The 24,653-nt window shown below is 35.0% G+C and overlaps 1 pseudogene; it reads right to left on the minus strand.

Moving 5' to 3' along the window:
- Nucleotides 1-8,450: 8,450 nt before the first annotated feature.
- LOC149155203 (3-ketoacyl-CoA synthase 1 pseudogene) lies at nt 8,451-9,839 on the minus strand (annotated as a pseudogene).
- Between the last annotated feature and the right edge of the window lie 14,814 nt (nt 9,840-24,653).

The raw sequence follows: 24,653 nt of genomic DNA on the forward strand, positions 1-24,653 counted from the left end.
ACTTTTTTCCATTTGGAAGTTGAAATGGTTCAACATCTATTCTTTGGATGTGAATTCATAGATCAAGTATGACATCATGCCTTTAAAGAGTTGAATCATAGCTCTAGAAGACTAGATCATGGAGAGGAATGCTTGATTAGTAGAGTACATATGAAAATATAGGTAAGAAACTTGGCTAGTGATCCCCAAATTCTTATGTCATAAAATATGGTTCACATGAAATAGGGAAATAATTTTTTGAAGAAAGATTAAAACATGAGCCAATTGATTGTGGATATATGCGAACAAACCAATTAATCTACACCTCATGAATACCAAAAACTAAATATATATACAAACTTCTTTGATAGTTTGTATAAGTGTGTCCTGGTTGTCCTAATGATAACAACTCCTTCTCAAAATGTGTCTTATACAATAAGTTGTGCATATACAATAGATGCACATATACGGAAGATATGTGCATATACGGAAGTTGCGCATATACAGAAAATACGCATATATAGAAGTTGCACATATATGGAAGATACCCATATACAGAAGTTGTGCATATACTGAAGATACACATATATGCACATATCTTCCGTACATGAATGTGCATATTCTGTATATGTGTATCTTTTATATATGTACATATATTTCATATATGCGCAACCTCTGTATATGCAAACTTCTGTATATGCATAGTGATGTAGATGCATCTAACCTAGGTCAAATGTTTACTAAGGGAGTTGGTTTACAAAGTTAGGATTTAATTAATTAATGTATTTTTTCTATAGTTTTAGGAGAAAATGATAATTCTTGTAAATAGGAGAAGATTTGAGAGTATTTTGGAAGGTTTGAGAAAATTTTGGATTCCTACGAACCCATGAGTAATGATGTAGTAGGCTCATTTTTTGTCTCCACCGCAAGAAATGACTACATTGACATAGGCAGTCATGAGTTTTAGCATATGCTTGATTTGATCATCATTCACAGACAACCATGAAGAAAATATGCCTCCAACTTTGGAAGTTGTGATTTAAACCTTCGGCAAATAACTTAAAATGGTGTTTTAGAGAAGCACATGGGATGGATGAAAATTTTGCATGTATATCCCACGTCCATATTTAATTTAATTTATTATTTATACTATTTAGTTTTAATTAAAAAATTAAAGTTTTTATTTCAATTATTAAAATGAGAGATGTGAGAGCATATTGCATGGATGACGCATGCAGCTCCAGACAGTTCTAAGGGGAGGTATCTTCTTGTATTTATTTATGGATGTGGCCTATGTCTGTATTCTCCCAATCCCATACTCATTCTTCATCATTTGTGTGAATATAAAAAACAAATCTACTTCTTTGTCTATCTTTGTGCCATATATATTTTCCATGGGGATATACTTTCCATGATCCATAATGCAGGGGTACAAATTACTCATTCTTCCATTGGAATTAGTCCTATAGTTCAATAGTTGGGTTAGCTGGGTCTACCATCAATGTTTGATGGCACTAGTGAGATATAGTTCATACCAAAGAGAGAAAATAAGGTAGTCTTCTATGTGCGATCTAGCATATACGAAATATTTTCATATACGGAAGTCACATAGCTTCTATATAGAAGTTGCGGATATATGGAAGATATGTGCATATATGGAATATACACATATACAAAATATGTGTACATATACATAAGTTGTGCATATATGTGTATATGTGTATCTTCCTTATATGCATATATCTTTTGTATATGTGCAGTTTCCATATATGCATAGCTTTCGTATATGCGCATCTTCCGTATATACGCATATCTTTTGTATATGTGCATATCTTTTGTATATGCACATGTCTTTCGTATATGTGCATATCCTTTGTATATGTGCATGTCTTCCATATATGTGCAACTTCTGTACATGTGCATCTACTGTATATGCACAACTTCTTCATATGCAAATATACAGAAAATATGGACATATATATAAGAAGTGCATATACAGAAGTTGTGCATATACAATAAAACATGTGCATATACGAATTTGTTTTATATACGGAAGTCACACAGATTCTATAAGAAATATATGTGCATGTATGGAAGTTGTGCATATACAAAAGATATGTGCATATACGGAAGTTGCGCATATACAAAAGATACACATATATAGAAGTTGTGCATATATGTGTATCTTTTGTATATGTGTATCTTCCATATATGTACAGCATCCATATATGCGCATATGTTCCATATATGTGCATCAAATCTATATGGTGCAAACTAAAATGATAACATATGTTGAGTTTCAAAAAGGTAAGCATTCCTAGCATACCAAATCCCCATATTATGAGATATGGAACCATTGAAAGCCACTTTAAGTTCACTCTATCCAACCACTTCTTGAATTTATCCTCTATGACTTCCTTTCTCCACAAATCCAAGAGAGCTAGGGATATATCAACTTATTTCAATAAATACACAGAAAATGAGACCTTCAAGAATAAGGGATAATTTACTTAACCATGAGATTTACACAAAAGAACCAACTATGACCAATTATTTTTAGTTTTTATAACATGTCGATTAACACCAACTATATTAATAGAATACACTTGAGAGTTGTTCAAACTTTAAGAATTTGGGTGAGCTCAACCTTACCTCCTTCAAGCTAGGTGTTTGCATCTACACGTCACAAAGATTGATAGAGTAGTTCCTCTATCATTTCTTTAAACCCAAATTAATTCACTAGGAAATTCATTAACCTAATTGGATATGACTTGCTACCTATTCAAATTCATTTAATGAGCATTCATCCAACCCTACTATTAAATATTCATGACTTTTAAATTGTCCAAATTATTTAGAGTACATAATCCTAGCTCCTAAAGGTTAGACTGATGTTATGAGGTATGAAGTTGGACTAACTATAGGAAAATATGGTGTTAGATGATGTTTGAACAACTAAGATAAATACATAAGATGTGCATATATAGAAGCTGTGTGAATTCCATATATGAAAATATTTTGTATATGCTCATGTTTTTTATATATGCATAGCTTCCATATATGTGCTTCTTCTATATATGTGCATATCAAACAATTTCACATGTACAACAGATGCACATATACAAAAGTTGCACATATACGGAAGATATGTGCATATATGGAAGTTGCACATATACGGAAGATACACATATACGAAAGTTGTGCATATACGGAAGATATGCACATATACAAAAGATACACATTGATGCATATATGTATATCAACTTTTGTATATGTACACATCTTTTGTATATGTGTATCTTCCATATATGCACATATCTTTCGTATATGTGCATATCTTTTGTATATGCGCAACTTCCATATATGCACATATCTTTCGTATAGAAGCCATGTGACTTCCGTATATGCAATTTTTTTGTATATGCACATGTTTTTCTTGTATATGCACAACTTTTGTATATGTTCTTCTTATGTATATGTGCATATATTCTGTATATGTGCATATATTTCGTAACGGTCATATCAAGAAGTTGCGCATATATAATAGATGCACATATACAAAATTTTCACATATATGAAAGATATGCATGTATAGGAAGCTACGCATATACCAAAGATATGTGCATATATAGAAGTTGTGCATATACAGAAGATATGCGCATATACAGAATCTAAGCATATACGGAAACTATGCATTACGGAAGATATGCACATATACAGAATATACACATACACAAGAAATGCACATATACGCATATACACATATATGCACAACTTCTGTATATGCACACATCTTTTGTATATGCCCATATCTTCTATATATCCACAACTTTCATATAGAATTTGTGTGACTTTCGTATATGCAAATATTTCGTATATGCTAGATCACACATAGCTTGCTATCAATGTTTTTGTAGTGTCTACGTTATATCTCACATAGTATGAAATTGAGGACAAAAGTTGTGAGCCCGTATGGAGAAAATTTTGGATGTCTACCAATAAAATTATTTCAGTTACTTTGGCAGTGGGGTTTTCATATATGTTGTAGGTGTTCACATCATTTGCGTGCTTTGATATATTTGGGGTAAAAATGTGATATTAACCATATGGAAAATATGATGGAGGTGGAATTATATTATTATTACTATAAAAATTTTGGTTTTGGTTTGAGCGGTTGTCTGTGGTTGTGTAGTAAAATTATATTTATTTTTGGTTTGGAAATTAAAAGAGAAGAACCAATTATTGAACAATGAAATATAATTAAATTAGTGGTTCTCGACGTTCTTTGGTGTCGAGAGAACGTATTGCTAATTTGATTGTGTAAATTTGTTATATGTTGATGGGTCTTGTTGTGGTTTGGGCTTCAAGAGCATCAATTACATGTTAATTTTATGAGATCCATGTGTGTGAGACAGGTCAAATTGTATGTTCAAATTTTGAACACATTCAATACCCAGACAACTATCCTAGATAACTGTCAGACACAACAAGCTATGTCATCTGATAGATGGGAGGTTGTCTATAGGATGGTTCATTACTTGACTACTTTTTCTGATAGTTACAACAAGCTATGTAATTTGGCAGAATAAAGTATGTCAACATTGTTGATCATGCAAGTTCGTCAAAGATGATTAGAGGCATTTATGTTTTAAATGGAGTTCAAGTGACAAATCATAGATGAGGTGGTGAAGAAAGAGCAGGTTTTGTGAGATTCCAGAGTGGATATGAGTGTTGATGAAGACCAGAGAGACATATGCGACTATATGTGAACTATAATTTGTGTTTTATGTAATAATCTTTGTAATGATGTAATGTAAGCATTAAAAGGGGGAATTGGGATAATGCTTAAAATAGTATATAGGTAGGATTGGGTTGTTGGTTGTTGAAGTTTTGTTGGGATATTTTTCAAACAATATTCTCCTTGTTGGGAATTTGTTCGATCTCATGAGCACTATTTATGTGTCTTGTAATTTGGCTTTGAATGTAATATACAAATTATTGTGTGTGTGATATGTGTCCTATGTTTGCTCCTCTAATTTCTTTGTAGAACTAACTAAATTCCCATCGACATTAATAACAACTAATTAACAAACCAAAATAATGACTTGAAAAATATAATAATCTTTTTTTGATCTTTTATAATAAACATATATGTAAATTAATATCTTATAATAAAGAGATTATGATAATCTCTTATAAAAGTGTCCTTACACAAGTTACTGAATAATTTGTTTTATCAAGGTAATCATGGTTTTCGTTTTACACAAAAATGAGTAATTTGATATTAAGTCTACACCTAATCACAAAAAATACACAAGGGTTACATCCTTGAAATTCAAAAGTGACCAAAATTCAAAGAGATAACTAACCCATTATAGAAAATGACCCAAAAAATAACAGTAGAGCCGATTACATCAGAATTGTCAAATTGCAAAAAAGACAAAGACCCACATTTATGGACAGTCTTGAAATTTATTTATTTTTCCATTGTTGACTTGTTGAGATCTATGTCTTGCTTGCCTAAACCCTCTTGTTGATGATTAAGACATGTGGGTACTTATTTACTAGGTGTGAATTCCATTATAATATTCTAAAGCACGTCCACTTCATCTATTAAGTGAGAGATCTAGTGTTGAAAGGTCAATAACTTGTTAGTGAGATCCAACTGAGTGTGATACATTTGGAAAATTTTGACTTGTAGATCATAATCTTCCCTATGAAGAGCTTCATGAGAAGACAAATAGTGAGAGCATGGAGTTTGTTTTAGGAAGACTCTGATTTTTATCTAGAATTCATGAGAGCACACATAGCAGGACTTCAACGAGGTCCAGTTGCAAATGGAAGCAACCAGAGACACCCCATGATGGCTTCAAGGTAATGATAACTAGAGAACTTTAATTCCACTTTTTTGAACCTTAAATTGTATGAAACCTTAGCCCAAATGATATAATAACCATGTAAGATTTAAAACAACTCTAGAAAGAAGTCTAAGGTCAACTTTGAGTCAAAAACAAGAAAATTGCACCCTAAAACTAAAGTAGGGTTATGCATAAATCTCTAGGGAAGTAGGACAACAAAATTGTTGTGTTAACTAGAAGAGCCTCAAACCCATCTCAAACCACCTTTATAGTTTCCAATTAACATATAGAGCACTGAGAGAAGAGCCTATAATCCTCGAATTTATATCCAAGCGAAATTGAGCGCAAAAGCTAGAATTGAAAACAAGAAACAAAGAGCTACCTTGCAAAATTGGAGCCCAAACCGGACTGAGAACGACAAAAAAATGAAGCCCCAGCTCTTTCGATGAGGCTTCTATACCAGCAAGCCCTAATCTCCAGAATTCCCACAAGTTGGAGTGCTTGACCCACAAATTCACGACCCAAAAAGACAAGAAACTGAAACCTGAAGCAGAGCTACTAGAAGATCGATTATTCATGGATTTATCCTTGGGAATGGTCAACCATGGTCAGAAGCTTGTATAAGTTTTACAATCAAATTCACTCACACATATTGTAGCCAACAGTAAAAATGAAGATGGTACTCTCGTGCAGTTGAACGGGGGAGTACACCAGTGAAACACTCCTACACCTGAAGGGGGAGAGTTCAAAATTCAGAAATCAAGTGAAAGATTGTCCCTCCTTTCAGCTGACAAAGGGGGGAAAATGCCAATGAAATTGACAGTGGTTTTCAGACTGCAAATCTCAACAACATCAATGAAGCAGCCAGTGGACATTTTTAGTGGTTTTCAAACTGAAAGTCTAGACAACATCAGTGAAATAGCCAGTGGGCATTTTCATCAGAGAGTGAACATCAACAAATTCGCTAGTGGGAGATCAACAACAAAGTCAGTAGTGAGTAGTTTTCAAACATAGCAAAAACAATAGTGATTTATTTTTCAATGTCATGAGCCAGTGGGCGTTCTCTATATTTTGTAAGTAGACAAAGGATGTTGATTGCAAGCAAAGGATAAATGGATCCTTTTGCATCTTGGCACGTGATGGAGTTGTCAAGTGACATTCAGAGATGAATCAGACATGCAGCTGACTCATGGTCTCTTCATATTGCAGTTTCTTTAGCATCCAGCTTTAGCGGTTTTTCAAGCAAATGTTTTTTGAGGATCAACTTGAGAACTTGGAAGAGGGTTCGTTGTTCTTATTTTGGATTTATCATTGAGGGGGGGAATGTTTTCCTCGCTATCATAATAAAACAATTATAAATCCAAAATTATAATTAAATAAATCAAATCTTGAGAATTAGGAGTTAGTTCCTCAAACTAGGGAGTTTTGTTAGGATGAGAGGTTCTCTCCAACTAGTTCTCCTAGATTAGTGTTTTGTTGAGAAAATATCTCAACCAAGTTTGTTCAAGATAGATGCACTATCTTGAGACAACTTCCTCACGTATTTATATGTATCATGAACATTATTTTAATAATGAAATTCATGAGAATGAGAGACTACAGGAAATTCTCTCATGCCTTTTCCACCATGTCTAGTTTTTCTATATGTCTGATATTTATTTTATGAGTGTGAGTGTATTATTACTGGTTCATTAGTTTTCTTCAATACAGTGGTTGTATCTGATTACATGACAATCTGTTCAAAACTCCATGTGAGAAGCACACAGGTAGATAAAATTCTAAATCTATTGGAGATCCCCATGACAGACATAGATTGACAGAGTGGGAAGTCTCCCACGGAGAAGCATGGCCTTATTGGAATGGCCCATGAGACACATAATTTGGCTCAAGGAAAGGGAATAACCTAAATGAATTGGCCTATGAAATGAATGATTTGGGTTTCACCATCAATATAGGAAATCGAATATGGTATAATGAATGATCTATGTTAGGGTAGTTCTCCCAATAATAGATTTATTATTCATGCCTCACCTTTTAGGTAGCCAAGCTGGCTAACAAACATTAGGGATCAGGCAGCTGAGCATTTAGCTCAACACATTACAATGAAGAATCTATAAACCTTTTACAGGTTTCATTATATGTAATTTATTAACATTGGTTACCAAAACTATGTGTACAAAACCACCCTTCTAAACCTATTAACTTTGACTCTTTCAGTAAATTTTTACCAAGGCAAGTTTATCAAAAGAAAAGAAAGGATGAAAAGGGAGGCTAGTTTATCAGAGGAAAAGAAAGGATGAAAAGGGAAGGAGGAATAGAGAAGACAGTAAGAAAGAAAGGATTATACAGTGGGAAAAGCAATTCTAAGGTTTGTTTATTTGGCTGTTGTTCTGTTGTTTTACACAGTTATTTAGTTTTCCAAAGAAAAGGAAGGAGAAGATTGAGTAAATAAGCATAAGCATACTCAACCTACAAGGACTCAAACAATATAATCAGGTGATTAGACATAGGCATACTCACTTTACAATTAATCAACTACTATATTAAACATGTATTCTCACTTCATAACCAATCAAGCAATACCTGACAAACACTCTCAACCCCCTATGAACACTATTTTGGTTTAGAGACTATCTGAAACCGCTGCTTATACTCCTGCTCAAAGGGATTCCTTGTACTGCAGGGATAATCATTGATGCAATCCCTCCACACGTTGTAATCAGAGGGTTTCGGCTCCCTTAGGACTTCCCATACAACAGTATTGCACTTGAAGCTTGATCCTAGAGCAATCTACCATAGAAGGTCACCTTTCCTCATATTCCCCTTGGCCTCCATGTAGGCCACCTCATACTAGAGCCCACTGGAGGAAGTATTCCCAAACCTGTGAAGCGTCATTTGGGTTGGCTCTGTGTCGTAATCCATCAGCCTCAGGCTCTTTCCGATGCCGTTGATGACCGCCCGCCCCCCCGGGTGAATGCAGAAATGCTCGAAGGCGAGCTTGAAATTGGGCACATAGGGCTTTAGGTCCTTGATTTTGAGGAGCTTGATGCAGAGCATGTTGTAGATGAAGTAGAGCTGTTCTGAATAGGGGAGAACCTTGGACGCCAGGGTTGTGATATTGTTTTTCAGCGCGATTCCCGTAGCTTCGATCAGGTATGTGCTGAGAGAAACCCCAATGATGTTTTCATCGTCCTCTCTCTGTACTATGCTGTTGTAAGCCTCGTCGTTTTGGCCGAGATGGGTTCGGACAGAATGCAGAAGCTTCATCTTGGCTCTGCCCACATCACTGGGCTTGTTCGACATCAACAATGCTGAACCCCCAACACGGAACCGACAATTGGACATCATCATCGGCTTGTCGTTGCCCACATACCGATTCATCGTCAGATTCTCGTTACTAACCAGAACGGCATAAGAATTTTTATGAACTTTCAGCAGATCCTTCGCCATGTCCACTCCTATGATACCGGCACTGCAACCCATGCCAGAAATATTGAAAGACTTGATGTCTTCCCTCATGCCATAATGGTTAACAATCCAGGCCGACAGAGATGGGGCCGCTGCAAAGCAACAGACATTTATTATCAGTATGTCAACGTCGCAGGGTCGAATCCCGCTGTCGGTGAACAATCTGTCGAGTGTAGAAACAAAGCCCTCCTACATCTCTAGCCACCCTTCGGCCATTGGTGACACAATGTCACCCTAGAAGAAGGAATTGGGCATGTAAGTCTCCTGCCCAAGGCCCAATTTTATGTGAACATTTACCACAAATTTCAGTGACTTTGGCATCGGATCACTCTTGCAAATGACATATTCAAAGAGCTCTATGTTCATTTTTCGGTCTTCCGGGGGCTTATAGCAGCTGAAGGCCACTAGGTAAGCACAAGAGCTCCTCTCGCTGTGAATGTGCCAAACTATTCCCACTACCAGCGCAGACATCACGACCGCCCAAGTTCTAGAGCTGAAGTAGGGATCGAACAAGAGTGAGCTCCCCCCTCCCATGATTCGGCTGAGAGATATGAACGATTCATACAATCCATCTCTTCTCGATGAATTTTTCAATTAGCATACCACCGATATATCTGTGTTCATTTCACTTCATTTCAAAAATTTCGTGGGTACCTTCGGCGCGGAAATAACATTTGAATTTTGAAATTTTGGGCACAGAGGTTGCATTGAATGAGTATAGCGTACTGTCTTATCCACCGTGTGACAGGTTGGAAGGGAGCCATCGGGAAAGCTATGGAGTATAATGGACTGTCTTATCCACCGCGTGACAGGTTGGAAGGGAGCCGACGGGAAAGCTATGGAGCATAGTTGCCGAAAAATCATGGGAGTCCATGCACCTGTAATGTCGGTATCCCCATACATACATGGTGTAACTATATTAAATAACCTATAGGGTTGGAAATATTGGTTGTCAATTGCTTTAAACACATTTTGGATTCTCACGTGGTTTCGAAATGGATTAGTATTAAAGGATTTTTTGAAAAGGGGCTCCATGATTTATAAATTTATTTTATATATAAAAAAAATTATAAAAGTTTTTATATTAAAGTTTTTTTATATAAAAAAAATAATTATAATTTTTTTCTATAAAAGTTTTATATATTAAATGTTTTTTTATATATAATTTATTTTTATTTTTTTTTATTAAAAAAAGAGAGGAGATAACAAGGGTTTTATTCATAAGGAATTTTGCAAGTTTATAAAAACAAAAATAAGGTTTTTGAAGAAAGATGAATTTCTCTAATTTCCAGCCCCAGTTCCGACCATTTCCATTTACAAGGAAGGATTATGATGTGTGGGCCATTAATATGGCGAGCACTTTGTAGACTCATGATGTTTCGGATTATGTCCAATTTGGGTTTTCAGAACCTAAGGATGAAGCAGCAGAACGAGCTCTCAATAATACAGAGAGGGAACAACAAGACAAGAAGACGAATTCACAAGCGTTGCATCTTATCCAGCAGGGAGTGGACCGAGCAATTTTCCAGAAGAATATGATCATGTCTTTAGAAAAGGAGGCATGGGATACTTTGGCGATAAACTATAAAGGTATGAACAAACTCAATATTGTTAAGTTGCAGAATACTAGGACAGATTTTGAAAGTCTGCAGAAGAAGGATACAGAGGACATCGATTCTTTCATGAATTGGGTCATAACTGTCGTAAATTAGTTAAAGATTTATGGTGATGAAATTAAAGATCAAACAGTGGTTGAGAAGGTCCTCAGATCTTTGTCTACAAAATTTAATGTTGTGGTAGAAACCATAGAAGAAGCCAAGGGTTTGGCATCATTAACAATTGATGAGTTGATGGGATCACTTCTATCGCATAAGGCAATAATAGCTAGAAATAAGGATTCCACTTTAGAGACTACCTTCAAAAGTTAGGTTTTTATTTCAAGAGACAGAGGCCTAGGCAAAATTATATCTAGAGGCAAAGGATGAAGTGGAAGATATGGTGGTCAGAGAGACGGCCGAGAAGAGCATGAACATGAAAGTGGAAGAAACTACAAAATCTTCAAAAATAATCGAAGATGAGCTGTTATTATTGCAATAAATTTGGTCACTATGCTCGTGATTGCAGGAAGAAGATAGCTCATGAAGGGAACCAGAGAGTTAATGTCGTTACAGAGAGTACTAATGCCATGTTCCCACCTTGACATACCATGCATGAACCTTCTGCTAGTCTGTGGATGTTAGACAGTGGTTGCAGTAACGACATGACAAGCAACAACAATTTGGTTTCAAATTTCGATCAATCTGTGGAAATAAAGGTAATGTTGTGGGATGACAAGACTATGGAAGTAGATGGCAAAGGATTGCTCAACATTTTGACCAAACAGGGGCAGCTGAAAATAATCTCAGAGGTATATTATGTTCCTAGTCTAAAACATAATTTGATAAGTGTTGGTCAATTGACATAGAAAGGATACAGAGTTATCTTTCGAGGTCAAGAATGTGTTTTATATGACAAACCCCCAAGAAAGCAACTAATAGTGATGGTGTAGATGACGAGACACACAATCTTTCCTCTAGTTATGAATTACAATGATCAGGTTAGTTCTTTTGCAGTTGCATGTTCTGATGATTATTGGTTACGACACTTTTGATTTGGACACTTGCATTTTTCTAGTTTAAGATTGTTGCAAGAGAAACAGATGGTCAGAGGATTACCTTCCTAATACTTGTGAGTGTTTCATCTTGGGAAAGAAACATCATGAAATTTTTCCAAAAGGTGTTGCATACAGAGCAAAGCAACCTCTTGAGCTAGTGCATGCATACAAAGTTGTGTCGACCTATGAGGACACAGTTGATTGGTTGAAGTTGTTACTTCCTCACTTTCATTGATGACTGTTGCAGAAAGACTTGGGTTTACTTCTTGAAGAAGAAGTCTAAAACTTTTTCAAAGTTAAAAGAATTCAAAAGCTTAGTAGAGAACCAAAGTGATTCAAGGTATTTAGGTCAGATCGTGGTGGAGAAAATGATTCAAAAGCATTTCATGATTACTGCAAACAACATGGAATTAGAATACAATTTACAACCAGGTACACACCGTAGCGGAATGGTGTAGGAGAGAGAAAGAATAAGACAATTATGAACATTGTAAGAAGCATGTTGAAAGGAAGAAACTTGTCTAATCAGTATTGGACAGAAGCAGTTGCATGTGTTGTTTATGTGATCAATAGATCTCCTACAAATAGTGTGATGAATGGAGTACTAGAACAAGCATGGTCATGTTTGTCTCGTAGCATATCTCATCTTAGAGTATTTGGATGTGTAGCTTATGCATATGTGCCTAAGGAGTGAAGAGGCAGATTGGGTACACAGATAGTGATTTTACAGGAGGTTTGGATTATAGGAAGAGAACTTCTAGTTTTCTGTTCGATCTTGGTTCAGGTGTGATTTCACGGGCATCTAAGAAGTAGCCCATTGGGAAACTTTCATCAGCAGAAGCAGAATATGTAGCAGCAACATCAACAACATGTCAAGCAGTCTGGTTAAGAAGATTATTTGATGGACTCATGAAGAAAAAACAAGGATCACCAACAATATATTGTGACAACACCTCAGCGGTTGCACTATCCAATAATAGTGTGTTTCATCTAAAGAGCAAGAATATTGATACTAGATATCACGTTATTAGAGAACTTGTGAGAAATGGAGAAGTTCACTTGAAGCCTTGTAAATCTAGTGATCAATTGGCTGATATATTTACTGAGTGATTAAGAAAAGATTTGTTTGAGTTTCATAGAAGAAACTTGTGTTTTGTAAGGCTAATTGAGACATAGACTGGAAGGCATGTTTGAGTTGTCATGAGTCATGTCTTAGTTTAGTGGTCGTAATTAAGGGGAAGTGTTAAAATCAACTAATTACTTACGCATGAGGAGTTGGCTAAACTTAGAGAGTTATTTAAGTGAGTGTTGAGTGTTGAGTGTTGAAGCGTTGACTCAAGTCGAGTTAAGTGATACACGAATTTCACTGTGTGGTTGCATCTCAAGATAGTTTAGGCGAGTCACTAGTCAAGAACGTTAAATACCCTTCATTGGGTTCATTGTATGAATCAAGTTTTGTGTGATCAATAGAAGAGATAACTAGTGTGTTTTGGGTGAATTTGTGTTTTAACGTCTGTGCCTTTCCAAAAAACAATGACTTGAGAATATGTCAATGGATTTTCCATCACGTTTTCCCAAAGCCGAAAATTCTCATTAAATGTTACACCCGGTATCATTGTCATGGGGTCGTGAACGTTCACGACTCTCAGAATTCTGAGGCCCAACTCATCACACCGATCTTTGATGGTGTCGTTTCCCACGCAGGGGCATGCAAATGAATATACCGTTATTGGGATTTTGGAGAAACATTCATAATCGGGATGGTTGACGTGAGAATATGTCAATGGATTTTCCATCACGTTTTCCCAAAGCCGAAAATTCTCATTAAATGTTACACCCGGTATCATTGTCATGGGGTCGTGAACGTTCACGAATCTCAGAATTCTGAGGCCCAACTCATCACACCGATCTTTGATGGTGTCGTTTCCCACGAAGGGGCATGCAAATGAATATACCGTTATTGGGATTTTGGAGAAACATTCATAATCGGGATGGTTTAGCTCGAGGTCCGTGATATCGTAAGCACAGAGCATAGACAATGAGTTGCCCATTATTTGTTCAATTATTGTTATGCTAAGCTCCTGTCCCGTGTGCTTTCGTACAAATCTCGCAATTCCAGATAGAATTCTTTATGGCGTTTCCATGGTTAAACCTGATCTTTGAATCGAGGGAACTTCCCAAAAATCTGATCTCCACCTTTGCATGCTCACGAGGTTCAAATGGTGCATCCCCACGAGGCTCCAATGGATTAAAACAAGCAGGAGTTAATGTATGCCCAAAATTAGAGAGCCGTTCCATGCATGTTCTAGTTCCTCTCATTGCAAACACAACATGTAGATGTCCAAGACGCTAAATATTTGTCTCGTCGTCTGACACTGCAACTTAACCAATCCAGTTAGATCTGTCTCCATCATTCAACTTATATTTTAAGATTGGGAACGTTTATAGCAGGCGTGGCATAAATGTGTTTTGTACACTGATAACGACAAATCATCGTCCCCAAGTCACCAAATAGACTCTTCCAACCATAATTGCAGCGGCCATGATGTTTAAAAACACAACAAAAAAATATAATATTTTCGATAAACCAGATAAAATAAACATATTTTCGATAAACCAAATAATATAAACAATGATCGATAACCACAACGCCAAAAAATAATAAGTGGATTATCCAGCAGTGTACTAGTGAGAAAAACCACGTGAAAAAATAAAAAATAAGTTGCTATTTTACCAGTCAAGTCACTTCGCTTGTGAGTTAAAACTCTCAATTAAATTTAAATTTAATCTTATTAATAGAAGAATTCTTCGTTTTGACTTAAATTCTTAATTAATTTAATCTTATTTATAGGAAAAATTTCCTTTATAGTAAGAGAATATTTATTACAATTGAGAAAAAGTTTCTATATTCAAGAATAATATTTAAGAAATGTAAAATTAAAAATATTCAATATCACTCAACCATATTTGAATTGGCACTAAAATATTTCCACTCATTTGAATATTTGCATTCATTTCCTAATACTCACATTTATTTGCATACACTCTTAATGTTCACACTTAATAATCTCTCGATCCCACTTAAATGTTTCAAGTCATTATTAACTCTAGAGTTGTCTACCCACTTAAATGTTTTCTCTCATTATTAACTATGGCTTTCTATATAAAGGCCACATTTTTGCCTGAACAATAAGTTTTTCTATGGAATCTAGAGATTATTTTTCAAAAATATGACTATGATAGTGTTTAAATCATTTTTTTCATAGTAGAAATGGATTGAACACCATTGAAAACCCTAGAGAAACCCAAAATCTTAAAGTTGTATAGATGTAACCAAGATTTTTAAAAATTCTTGATCTTGCTACTGAAATTCCTATTGCTTTCCAAGCATAATTGTTGTCTCTTTAAAAGATGTGATTAACTATATTTGAGCTCATACTAAATATATGCAGATTGGACTCAAGGTCCCAATCGAAAAATTCATAAAAGGCTAGTACAAATTCTCTATATATTATAACAGAGTAGTCTTTAAGTGCAACTTTTTGGAGCGTCCAACGATTTCTTGCTCGAATCGAGCAAAACTTTTGTGGAAAAATCTTGATTTGTTATGTTTAAACTGGTTTTTTGATTGCATATATGGATTTAGTACCCTCAAAAACCCATGTGAAACTTCGATTATGAAGAGTTCACATCTCAAACTTATGATTTCAATGAATCCATAGAAAATTCTAAATATATTGTGAAGAGCTCATGTGTCAAACTTGTGATTTTAATGAATCCTTTATAGATACTAAACAAATTAGATCATAAAATAAAAAAAATAAAATAAACAAATAACAATTAAACTACTCGTATTATAATGACGATGATAAGGTCAGTCTTCATGTGATCTTCACACATGAAGACAACGATGACAAATCTTCACCTTTTTCACACAATTTCTAGCTGCTTAAGTGGAGTTTAAATTTTGTAAATGTTTGTGACATATGTATGAACAAAAACTGTGACTATTATTAGTGTTCTCAAGGTCCTTTAAAATTATGTCTGACTATTATTAGGTTTCTCAAGATCCTTTAGAAGGATCTCCCATATGTTCTTTTTTCTATTTATTGTTCAATTTTCATACAATTCAAGTTCTTTGAAAGGATCTCCCATATGTTCTTTTATCTATTTATTGCTCAATTTTCATACAATTCAAGTTGAAGAACTACAACTATATTTTATGCTATTGTGGTATTGTATCACATGTTATCTGAATGTTTAACTGTTGTAATCGTTTCACTACATGTTCCTCCTTTATCCATTAGAGCCATACCATCTCACCAAGGGAAGTCCTGAAATTGTAATTGCACGAATCTACGTTGCTAAGGAGGGCGGTGCGTAGTGAATCCAATGGTCGCAAACCCCATGATGATATTTAACAATGATGATGTGATATATTGAAGAGGTAATTTTGTTACCAGAGGACGTAACATGAACACTGAACAAAAAACCCACAACTTGGATTTCACATTGCCAATGTATGATTTTATACACAGTGATGAAGGTTCTCGATTCTGGTTGTTGGTGGCTTCTTCGGAACACTACCTGAATTCTCCAGAAGACTCGCGACCATCTCTTGAACTATCGAGAGGACTCCCTACCTAACGTAGTTAATGAGGAAGGTAGGTGGTTGGAATTACTCTTTATCCAACGCTCCCCCTTAATTCCAACACACAAAATATATTATAGCACAATACATAACACACGAACATACTGTTAATTGACATTCCTACTGGTCTAAGTCTCAGCTAGGCTTACAACATAATCTAAATTTTCTACAACACATAAATTACTTCTACAGAACTCAAATATTTCCTTCCCAAGAGGCTTAGTGAATATGCCAGCTACATTCTCATTTGTATTACATTATATTAGGGAAATTTCTTGTGATTGAATCTTTTCTCTTACAAAATGATATTGTGTGTCTATATGCTTTTACCTTGCATGACATATAAGATTGTTCCCCAATTTGATGGTGCTTTGATTATCACATCTAGTCACTATAGGTTCTTGTTCACCTTCATCAACATCTTTAAGTATTCCTCTTAGCCATATAGCTTCACAGGTGGCACTACATAATGCTTTACACTCTACTTTAATTGATGACAAGGAAATTGTTGCATGTTTCTTACTGATCTATGATATAGCTCCTGATCCTATATTGAAGACATATCTAGTGGTGGATTTCCTGTCATCTAGATTTCCGACCTAGTCAGAATCAGAATAACCTGTCAATTCAACATGATGATCGTTAGGATATTCAATACCAAAATTGATAGTTCCCTTTCAATATCAAAGGACCCTTTTTGCAGCTATCCAATGGCTTTCATGAGGCTTAGCCATGAATTTACTAAGTATGCTTAATACATAAGCAATGTTTGGTCTAGTGGTAGTGAGATAATTTAGATGTCCCACTAATTGTCCATACAATGTTCCAATTACCTCTTTTGTTCCATCATCACTTCTCAATTCGATATTTTGTTCCAATGGAGTACTCACTGCTTTACATCCATTCATATGAAATCTCTTTAGTACTTCATTTGTATATTTTCTTTGTGTGATTAAGGTTATTCCATCATCTCTCCATACTTCAAGACCTAGACAATAGTGCATCTGACCAAGATCCTTCATCTCAAATTCCTGTGATAGTTTCCTTTTTATATCTTTAATCAATTTATCAACACTCCCTGTTATTATTAGATCATCAACATATATAGAGAGTAATACTATATCTCCATTTCTATCTGTCTTGACATGCAAATTGGGATCATTTCTTCTTTTGTTAAATCCTTGTTGAAAGAAGAATTTATCGATTTTCTCATACCAAGATCTAGGTGCCTGTTTTGGTCCATACAAGGCCCTTTTTAACTTGCATACAAGATGTTATTGTCCCTTCTTTACAAATCCTTTTGGTTGAACAAGATAAATCTCCTCTTTTAAGTCACCGTTTAGAGAATCTGACCTCACATATAATTGATGTAGCTTCCAATCATATTCAGTTTCCAATGCTATCATTATTTTGATTATATTCATTTTTCCAACTAGAGAAAAGGTATGTTCATAATCTATACCTTATTTTTTTTATTAACCTTTTGCAACCAGTATTTCCTTATACTTGTCTATGCTACCATCTACATTAAATTTTGTCTTGTACAACCATTTTCATCTTATAGGAACTTTATTTCTAGGTAGTTCTGTTAATTTCCAAGTTTTATTTTTCATTATAGAGTCATATTCTTCTTTCATAGCTTCCATCCACTCTTTATGATTTTTGGTTTGTTCATAATTTAAAGGCCAAAAAACAATCATTACATGAGACATTAAAGCATACTCTTTATACCTGATAGGGGTTTGAATCTTTCACGTTGAACTTCTTAGAGGTTCATTACACTGTGGAGTACTTTCTCCTCTTCTTCTTCTCTGTGGAGTGCCTTCATCACTTCTTTGTGGACTTTGACTCCTTGACATGTATTCTAGAATGTCCATGCTTTCTTGAGCTTGAGTTGATTCCACAACTTCTTCTTCTTTCTTAAAGTTGTCATAAGGAGGCTACCATACATTATGTTCATCTTCTTTTATTTGTTTATTTGCATGCTCATGAAATATAACATCTGTACTTGAAAATACCTTTTGAATACTTGGATCATACATTTTATATGCTTTTAAATTGGTACAATATCTAATAAAAAGGCATTTGATGGCTTTAGCATCTAATTTTTTCCTATCCTCTTTAGGAATATGAGCCAAGGACTTGCATCCAAATATTGTTAAATGAATAACTTTAGGTTTGAAACCTTAAAATGACTCAAATGGTGTTTTTTGCTCAAGATACTTAGTAGGGCTTCTATTTTTAACATATACAACTGTATTAATGGCTTCAGCCCAAAAACTATTAGAACGTCCTTTACTTTTTAACTTACTATGAGCACATTCAACTAATGCTTCTATTCTTTCTCTTAGCTACTCCATTTTGCTGAGGTGTATGTGGTACTATAAATTGTTGATAATTCCATTTTGTTTGCAATAACTGATAAAATATCCTGAAGTGTACTCACCACCTTTATCTGATCGAAGAATTTTAATGCTCTTTCTTGTTTTTCTTTCAATAACACTCCTGAATTCTTTAAAATATTCAAACATATCACTTTTGTTTCTTATAAAGTACACCGAGGTGTATCTAGTGCTACTGTCAATAAATATAATAAAGTAATATGCTCCACCAAGTGACTTAGTTTCCATTGGACCACATATATCAGTATGCACTAGTTCAAGTATTTCACATTTTCTTCTATTTTCATGCACAAAAGATTCTTCCCTACGTTGTTTTCCTAGTGCACAACCTTCACATTAAAAGCATTCACCCTTAATATTTGGAAGACCTTCTACCCTCAATTTCTTTTGTAGTAACATTAGTTCATTATGATTTAAGTGTTCATACCTTTGATGCCAAAGCTCTATATTTGACATGTTTGTTGATGCCAAAACTTGATACCCATTCTTCATTACATTAAACTTGTATAATCCTCCAAGTTTCATTCCTTTTGCAAAAACCTTGTAGTTCTCCTACACATCCTTTACCAAATAACATGATTTCACAAATTCAACTTTTAAATGTTGATCTGTAATAATAGAGACTAAAATTAAGTTCTTCTTTAATGTTGTAACATACACCACATTTTGAATTTGTTTTTCTTGTCCACTAGGTATCATAGCACTTATATCACCATATACTTTAATATCATGTGATCTATTATCTCCTAAATAAATGTGTCCACCTTTATTAACCTCATGATAAGTATCAAACCATTCTCTTTTGCATGGCATGTGTATTGATGCATTAGAATCTATAAAACAAGCATTATCATCATCAGTTTCTCCTCATAAAGCAACATTGGACACAAACAATTTAAGATTGCTCAAGTCATGACTAATTGCTTCATCTCTATCAACATAATTTCGTGAATGTCTTCTTTGTTTAAATTGATCAAACCTTGTTTTCATGCATTTCTTAGCAAAATGACCAGGTTTTCCAGAGTAATAACACTCATCATCTCTACTTGATTTGGCATTTGTACTTGGCAAAGGCTTACCTTGAAATGATTTTACCAATCGATTTTTGCTTTTATTTTTCTCCCATTATTTGCCTTTGAAGGACTGCTTCCCTTTAGCCATCAATGCTAAATCTAAACTGGGATTTTTGTTTAAGACTTCATCTCCACTCTTCTTCCTGCATAAGTATAGTGCCAACTCATCAAAAGTAAGAGCCTTCTTTCTAGCTCAAAGACAGGTGAGAAACATTTGATATTCATCAAGGATTCCATTTAATGGCACAGTAACCAAGTGTGTACTAGATATTGTTTCACCAATGTCACCTAATTTATCCTTTAGATCCTCAATTCTAGAAATAAAATTATTTACAATTTCATTTTCTTCCATCTTAATTGAAAGAGGCTTACTCTTTAAATACAATATTCGATTTGTAGTCTTCGTCTCATACAAATTTTTGAAAGTGTCCCATGTCTCCTTGGATGTTCTGCACTCTCTAATGTGTGGAATAATATTGTGCTTAATGGACATCTGCAAAAGAACATTCGCTTTGTTTTCCCATCGCTCCCAATCTTGAATTGCAACATCTGTGGCTTGAGGGCACACTGGCTTGACTTCAAGTCTAGCCACAATCATTCATATGTTGTAGCCTTCCATCAAAATCTGCAAATTAAACTTCCAATTTGCAAAATTTTCACCGTCTAACTTGTTAAAATATGATAGATAAGACTTCCTTAAGCATTTTATCATATACATGTTCTCTTGTACTGAAAACTCTTATTTGACCACTACACAACCATTATGACTACACACCTCTTCTTCTTTAAAATATCAATTAAAAACAATAACCACAAGTTTATTTCACCACCACAATTTCCTTTTTACTTAGTTAAAAATTTCCATAAATTTAAAAACCCATAACAACTACAACATTCCTATTTCACATATTCCAAACAATATTCTTTTCACATTAAATGACTCCAGTTTGTAACATAAACTACTTTTAAATTATCGACCTTAATCACCACATATAACTCCAACATATAAAATATCCCACTTTTTTATAAAATCAGATCCGCAAGTTAAAAATAAATAACGAATTTCGTTTTTTTTCCTTTTTCAAGTACCAAATTTATCACGCATAAATTTTAGATTAGATTAAATACTCTGCAACTGATTTATACAAAAAAAAAATTTGGGAAGGGAATATCGCTTTTACCCTTACTCATAAATTTTGGATTAAATACGCTGTTGTCGATTTATAAAAATATTGCGAATATGGTTTTACCCTTCGGCACAAAATCCTTTACCAGGGAAATCTTATTCCAAAACCAAAAAAGACTCTGATCACGCCTCCTTCAGATCTCGCTTTCTCGAGACTCAATGGAACACAAACCTTCCGGCAAATACGCCGTCCACCAAAGCTTATGTGTTGGACACTTTGCAACAAACACTCAATGCTCAACACAGACACAGATCTCTCAACTGATTTCTGACAGAGAAACTTCGAACTCGCAAATGACTTCTGCACGCTGACTGCATTTTCACGGCAGCTAAAGAAAAAAACTCGCTGCGGTGCACACAGACTTCCCTTAATGCTTAACACAGTTATCTCAAGAGTTCACACACAGATTTCCCTTAATGCTTAACACAGTTGTCTCAAGAGTTCACACAGTGATCTCTCAAACTGATCGCTCCCATAAAAGCTCACTCACTCAGCACTCACCTTGCAGCACTCGACCTTGCTCTGATACAATATCAAAGAACGCAACATGAACAGAGAACCCACAGGTTGGATTTCACATTGCCAATATATAATTTTATACAGGGTGATGAAGGTTCTCAATTCTGGTTGTCAGTGGCTTCTTCAAAAGGACTCCAGACCTAAGATAGTTAATGAGAAAGGTAGGTTGTTGGAATTACTCTTTATCCAACATTTCAAGAGAACTCCCCACCTAAAGTAGTTAATGAGGAAGGTAAGTGGTTGGAATTACTCTTTATCTAACATTTGTAAGCACATGAAATGAAGAGATGTATATATGCTATATAGGGACACTCTGATTTTGCTAAGCACGTGAAATATATAGAGGCGTTGATTTTGGGAACCATATGAAATGAAGCGATTTATATAGAGAGACACTGCGATCGGAAGGAAATGCGTCGTCTATTCAGCTGGAGTCATATCCCAAAACCACATTTTACCAGGGAACAGGCATGGGATTAGCCTTGGATCAACTTAATGAGTATCTGTTTTGAAGATATTTAATATATATACAATCAAATAAATTGGAAACATATTTGAAAGAGCAACATGTTTTTGTGAATTTCCAATTTATCACACTGTGTATAATTTCCAATTTATCAAACTGTGTATGTGTCAAAAATATAGGGAGTTTGGCACTCTTCTGATGTGGAATTTAGTCCATCCAACAATGCTTAGAATTTAAATTGAAGTAAATATATAATAATATTATTTGAAAAATATAATTTAAACCGTTTTTTTTTACCATTGAAAATTTATCATTTTTATTTTATTATTTCTATTGTTATTTTATTAGTCCTTGCCTGGGACTAATAGGGTTCGATCAGGCGTTGACTTCCTATTAATTTGAGTTGACCGGATCATTTAATTGAAGTTTTTCTCTTTTACCCAAAGTTTTATTTTAGAGCTTTGATGTTTTTTGCTTTTTATCCAAAGTTTTATATTGGAGGTCTTATTGCCCGGTTGCTGAATTTCCAAATCCAAATTTTTTTTTTAACCAAAGTTTGGATGGCTCGTTTCGCTTTGTGAATTTTAGACCAAAGTTTGGATGGCTCGTTTCGCTTTGTGAATTTTAGACCAAAGTTTGGATGGCTCGTTTCCACCCACCCCATAAAATGTTATTTAGGAGAGAATTCGTCTGGTGCTTACACTTGCCACACGCCACACAGCTTACACCTGCCACACAACTTGCTTACACCTGCCACACAATAAATCATTCTTTGTCTTAACAATTCATCGAACTTTTCCTCTCATCACTGCCCTTTTTCCCTGCCTTCTGTTCGGGAATTTTAAGCTGCTACAAAATGCTGAAAGACAACTAAAATAATAGATGACTGCTATGAGCGTTGGAATGCATAAGCTAAGAAGTGCACACTGTAAACTGAATTTTATACTTGTTATCAGGTTTTTTCTATAATCTTAGCTTTGGTGGTTAAAGCAGCAAATAGAGGTCCTGAAGAGTATGACAGTGATGATGAATATATTGCTGCAAGGCCTAGCAACCTCCGTCAGCCTCTAATCAATCGTCAGGGAACTCAAGTTGCCGCTGTGTCAACTCGTGGTTCTGAGCAACGGACTTCTCGTAATGATGCCTGGAGCACTCCAATGAGAGGGAAGGTATGAAATAATGAAAAGCATATAATTCCTTGGTAGAATAGAGATTTCTGCAATAAGTTATTGCGTATAAGCGACATTCATGGATTCCACTAATGTTTTGGAGGTACTGGCAGCAAGACACATCCGAGACTTGCAGACTTATTAGAAAGGTTCTGGCAACAAGACAGACCAAAGACCTGACACAAAGTCAAACAAATTCTGAATTACTATTAATCTGTAAGGTGCTTCATGATAATTTGTGTTTGTGCAGGCTCATCTATAATGTGTTTCATGATAATTTGCACAAAATGTGCTTCATGATGATTTGTGTTTGTGCAGGCTTCAGATGAGGGATCATGATAATTTGTGTTTGTGCAGGCTCATTTGTAATGTGTTTCATGATAATTTGCACAAAATGTGCTTCATGATGATTTGTGTTTGTGCAGGCTCGAGATGAGGGAGAGAATAAGCAGAGGAAGGATAAATCCATGGGTGGTTTCTTTTTTTCTTTCAAGAAAATAGTTGGGGCTGGCTGAAAGAAAACCCATGAGAAAGAAGGATAAATGAATGGGTGGTTTCTTTTTTGCTCTTTATCTTTTAAATTGAGGAAGGATAAATCAATTGGTGGTTTCTTTTTTGCTTTTAGAAAAATAGTAAAATAGTTGGTGCTTTCTAAAAGAAAACCCATGATTCAATTTTGTGCTAGTAGTCCACTTCCAGATGCTTCTGCCATTTAGAGTGGTTTTTCTTACGTCAAAATTTCAATTTGTCATCATTAATGTATAACATTTTATATAGTTTCCCATTCCCATTGCACATGAACCTCACATTTCATTTTATTTTTTTTGATGTTTCCAGAATTTATGAAGTAAACTTGAGATGCAATTTGTATATTTAGTTTAACTAATTTAGTCCTACTGACTGCGGCCAGGTAAAAACCGCCTTGAGTCCTCATGTCTTTCGCTGTCTCTGTGCATTTTTTCCACCTCCGAGAATTCTTTGTGCCTGGAGGAAAGCGAATGAGCCCATCCAGGTGTCAGGGCATCCAATAGGCCGTCTGATTCTGATATGAAAACTGTATTGAATTGAACGCAGTGTATTTATTTTACTATTTACCTTCAATGCTATGATGGCTAATGCTTTTTTAACTGTGCACCGTTGCCATCTGTTTCATTGTTATCTTGCTTCCAAACTTCAACCGTCAGATAAATATTCAAAGAATGGTTCAGATCGATCCCCACACCGTCGC

The sequence above is a fragment of the Pinus tabuliformis genome, chromosome 9, assembly GCF_031772625.1.
Source record: "Pinus tabuliformis cultivar Carrire ecotype Pingquan chromosome 9, CPIR1, whole genome shotgun sequence".
Lineage (NCBI taxonomy): Eukaryota > Viridiplantae > Streptophyta > Pinopsida > Pinales > Pinaceae > Pinus > Pinus tabuliformis.